Source organism: Camelus bactrianus, chromosome 6 (genome assembly GCF_048773025.1).
Source record: "Camelus bactrianus isolate YW-2024 breed Bactrian camel chromosome 6, ASM4877302v1, whole genome shotgun sequence".
Lineage (NCBI taxonomy): Eukaryota > Metazoa > Chordata > Mammalia > Artiodactyla > Camelidae > Camelus > Camelus bactrianus.
Window position 1 is genome coordinate 65688943 of NC_133544.1, and position 5171 is coordinate 65694113.

A 5171-nucleotide genomic window follows, 5' to 3' on the forward strand; every position below is an offset into this window, starting at 1 on the left:
AACCTGTGAGTTCTGTTGGAGCCTTTGAAGAAACTATAATTCAGAAAGGTTAAGTAATTTATGAAAGATAAAACAACAAGTGAGTCGGTGCTGTTGGGATTATAATCTCTGAACTGTAACTGCAATGCTATACTGCCTTTCATTTTAGATTCGTTTCAAGATAAAGACTGATAGTTGAGGAAATAGCCAAATCTATGTTGGGCACCCCAAATATGGCCTGCCTCTTGTTTTTGCAAACAATTATTGGAACTCAGCAATGCCTATTCATTTATATGTTGTTTATGGCTATTTGAATGCTACAACAGCAGAACTGAATGGCTGCAACAGACTATATGGCCAATAAATCCAAAACTATTTATAATCTGGCCCTTTATAGAAAAAGTCTGCCAAAACCTGATCTACTTCCCTGAACATAAACTCAAGAACATTCTTCAACACATGGCACAAAGCATGAAAACAAAGTTTATAGCTGTTTTCTACTTTTTGCTCATCACCAAAAGACTGAGATAACAAAGTGGAAGAGAAAAAGGAGATAATGGGATATAAAAAGATAATGAAGCATGATGTTAACAAATGTAGCAACTACAGGGCAGAATAGCTTGAAAACAGTTACTATGCTCATACTGAGAAACAAACTTATCTACATTATTATTTAGTATGTGTGAAATGTATTACTGGCACCATCATTTGGGAAATGAAAAGTAAGGGTTAATAAGATCTTTGATTTCTATACCTTTAGTTAAAAAAATCCCTCCTTCTATTCAGAGACGAATGTCACCCATTCTTAAGTGAGAACAGACCCATCATCTGGGTAATGAAGGTCACGAACACTCAGTGACATACAGCAGTGACAGAAGAAGCTTTTACACATTGAGGTGTGGGGAACTCGTTCTGGATTATGCATGATTTAACTGGAACTTTAGGTGAGCCAAAACAGCTTATGTGTAGCCTATTAAAGATGCACTGTACATCTTTTTTTAACTATTACAGAAAAAATGCATTTAAAAATTAATATACAGTAACTATATTCCAGGCATTCCCAATAGAGCCAGGTAGTCATTGCGAACTTGGTTTCCCGGCACTTTTCCTGCATTACTGAGAACCTGAGTTCTGTGAATTTGTTTTCAGAGTCCAGGACACCACTCGCCACTCTCAAAACCATATCTGCTAGCAGCTGCCAACTGCAGCCTTAGAACCTCAAGATCTCCCCTGGTAACTCTGCACTATTTCGGACTCCAAACAATTTTTGTTTAACAAGCACCTTACTTCTTGCCAGCCTCAATCTTAATTCTTTATAAAAATTTATATAATTCTGCAGTTTTCGCCTTTATAAGAAAAAACTTCTGTAGTCTGCAGAACACAATTGAAATGTTCTTGAATCTGTGCCTCAAGGTTATAGCCCTCAGTTTGACTCCATTAAACTCTTTTCTGTTCCTCTTATAGATTGTTTATTGATTTCCAACCACAGTAGAAAGACGGTGCTTGTTCTGGTTCAAGATGGCGACGTAAGCGGGTCCTGAACTCCCCTCCTCCCGTGAACACACCGAACCTACAACCTACATGGAACAACTTCCTCTGAAAAAGGCCTAAAAACTGGCTAAGCAACTCCTACACATCAGCCCAAGGAGACAACTCCATAACAAAGCAGGTAAGGCGAGGCCGGGGCACAACCTCCTCCTGACCTCCCCTCCCCCACCGCCGGCGCACCGCCCCACAGTCTGAGGAGCTCCCAACCCAGAGCTTCTCCCTGAGGGGCAAAGGGTTTGAACCCCACACCAGGCACCTGAATGACAAGCCTCCAAAAGGTCTAGCTGTGCAAACCAGCGGCGCTCATTGCCACATAACACCTGAGAATCACTCTTAAAGGGCTGGAGCTCAGACTCACCTTCCTGGGGCCCAGCGTGGAACCGCAGACCCAGGGCCGCCCAGACGGTGTGGGAGAAGCTCACTTGAGTTTTGCTTGTCTTGGAGCCTCGGCCTGAGGGGCAGGCAACTGGTTGGACACACGTCTGGAGGCTGCCGGGCGCCTCCTGGACAGAGCCTGGCGCCATCTTCTCGCTCAGGCCGCGCTCCAGACGCCGGACCAACCCCCGCCCCTACCCCCGCCCCTACCCCCGCCCCTCCCCCGCCCCTCCCCCGCCCCTCCCCCGCCTCCAGAGCACTCATTGGAGGCTGGTGCCGTGTCTCTGCAGCTGCGCCCAGGGGACGCCCCTTGATCACCTGACTCTGTTGGCCTGGGGTCTTCCCGTTCCTGGGTCCCATGGGACTGTAACAACTGGACAGACAGTTCTTGGCTGGCTACCACCCCCAGGGCACCTGACAGACAGCAGACTGACTCAACCCCAGGCTTTCTGTGATTACCTCCTCCTGGAGATTCGGCCTGAGGGGCGGCTTCAGGTGTGGCCCCCAGTGTAGGGGCCTCTGATGGACCTGCTCCAGGGAACATAGGCATCTTTGTGTTCTCTCTGCCTCACTACAGCTCACCTCTGTCTCCCAGACAGGACCATACTCCTCCGGAGCCCCAGTTTTTGCGACAGCCACTCAGGGGACCCCTCGAGATCTCTGGGCTCTGGTGGACAGTGGGGCTTATGCTGTGGCCCCTCAGGACTGTAGCTATTTGCAGACTTTAAAAGCTGCTGCCTAAGGGTCTAGCCTCCTAACAGCCTGAATCTAGGATCCTCCTCTTTGGGCGCTGACAGGTCTTGGCACAACTACTGGGGGCCATTAAATATAAAATAGGCTGCTAAGAAAATCACAAGTATTTGAAAGACAACCAAGAGCTAGGGCGGGTTTGAACCATAAGCCTCATCTCCTACGCAAGGGGCCTTCAAGACTGGGAGGGGTGGCTGTTTTTATTCATACAAAGAAATCAACACAGAGAGTCAAGAAAAAAAAAATGCAGAAACAGAGAAGTGTGTTCTAAATGAAAGAAAAAGATAAAACCTCAGAAAAAAATGGTCCCTTTTTCATGAAAACTGGCTCTTTAGGGATGGAAATTTATCAGTAGTCTCTTGGAAGTTCTGTGTTTCAATAAAGCCACTTAGTGATTTTTTCTAAACTGCATAAGCTGACAGAACATTCTCCTCATTGCCATCTTCATCTCTCTGTTCCTGAGTGTGTAGATGACTGGATTTAGAAAAGGAGTTAAAACTGCATCAAATACGGCTAGAAATTTATCCAGATGTGGTGAAGGAGAAGGTCATATATAGAAAAAATATCAGTGGACCAAAGAAGAAAACCACCACAATAATATGAGCTGACAGAGTGGAAAGAGCCTTGGGTGAACCCCCTGAGGAGTGTTTCTGAAGAGTGGCAAGGATGAAGACGTAAGAGAGGAGGAGCAAGAAGAAAGCACCCAAGGAAATGAACCCACTGTTAGCAGTGACCATGAACCCCAGTTTATAGGTATCTGTGCAAGCAAGTTTGATGAGCCGAGGCAAGTCACAGTAAAAGCTGTCTAAGACATTAGGGCCACAGAAGGGCAGATTTACCACAAAAGCCAACTGGGCCAATGAGTGAGTGAGACCAATGGTCCAGGCAACCGCTAAAATCAAAATGCACACTCGTGGGCTCATGATGGTCAGGTAGTGGAGAGGCCTACATATGGCCACGTATCTGTCAAAGGCCATGGCGTTGAGCAGCACCATCTCAGTGCCCCCAGCAGCATGGCTAAAGAAGACCTGAGCTATACAGCCCCCAAAGGAGATGATTTTTCATTTCCTGAAAAGATCCCAGATCATCTTGTGTGCTGCAATAGAGCAAAATATCAGATCAATGATGGAGAGATTAGCTAACAGAAAATACATGGGGGAGTGTAAGTAAGGGTCAGAGGTCACAGTGACCACTATAAGGAGGTTTCCCATCATACTCGACACATAGAAAATACAAGAAAAGAAAAAAAGAAGAAGCTGGATCTCCCAGGAATTGGAGATCCCCAGGAACACTAACTCAGATACCACGGAGCAGTTGGCTCCACTCATTGGCGCCTTTGCTTGTTCGCTCTCCAGTTACCTAAAAGAAGAAAATTAATACAATTATATTTATGCCATCTATGGAAAAGTGTATAAATTTGGGAAATCAAATATTACCTAAGCATTTCACAAAAATCAAATAGCATCCTTTTAGCCACTATTACTGTTGTTACATGTGACAGTAACTGAGTTGCCTGGTGTCCTTGCAAACACAAGGAATGGTGAGTGAGCTATGGACTGGTACTCAGGAATGCACCTAATGGAACCACAAACAAAGGGATTCAATGTTAAATTGTTTTACCAGTATGATTATAGTTAAAACCATTATAGTTAAAACCCTGGAGGGGTTTTAGATAGGCAAAGAAGACTATTATATGACAAATAGATTTGTAACATCCTGTGACTCTGATCTCATTGCTAAAGCCAGAAATTATCCTTCCCTATTTTCTACTTCCCCAAATATTATTAATTCTTCAATATCCAGATAAAATGGTACCTCATCTATATAACCTTCCTTATGACCCCCCTTACTATACATCCACATTTACTTACTCTTTTTAGAGTTGGTCACTTGTCTGTTTCCTCCATATGGTTCATAAACTGCTCGAGGTTGTAAATCATCATGCCTTTACATTTTTATCCCCATACAGTATCTTGCAAATATTAAGAGGTTAAAAAATATATGTGAATGAATAAATTATTGGACTGAAGTACTTCCTATCTACTAACTCATTCCCTTCAACAAGTATTTATCAAGAACCTACTGTGTGCCAAGAAATAGTACGCGCACTAGGCATACAGCCAAGAACAAAATCCTATCCTCATGGATTTACATTTTGGCAGAGAAAGAGAGACAATTAAAAATAAATACACAGAGAATATATAGGGTGTCAGGTGGTGATGTGACTGAAGAAAAATCAAGCAAGAAAGAGAGGAATAGGGCAATAGGGAGAGTGCTATTTTAAATTAGGATTGATAGGAAACCTCTTGCTGATAAGTTGACTTATCAGAAATCTTAAGAAAATGAATGAGCAAACCATGAATGTATTTGGGAAAAGAACATTCCTAGCAGAGATAACAGGAAGAGCAGGAACCCTGGTGAGTGAGCTCTTTGGCGTGTTCAAAGAACAATAAGGAGGCCAGAGAGGCTGAACCTGAAGTCTGCAGGCAAAGAGGCTGGGGAGAGAGGGCCTTTTAAGC

The 5171-nt window shown here is 44.0% G+C and overlaps 1 pseudogene; it reads right to left on the bottom strand.

Annotated features, from left to right (window-relative positions):
• Positions 1 to 2239: 2239 nt before the first annotated feature.
• Positions 2240 to 4201, bottom strand: LOC105076848 (olfactory receptor 4F6-like; annotated as a pseudogene).
• Between the last annotated feature and the right edge of the window lie 970 nt (positions 4202 to 5171).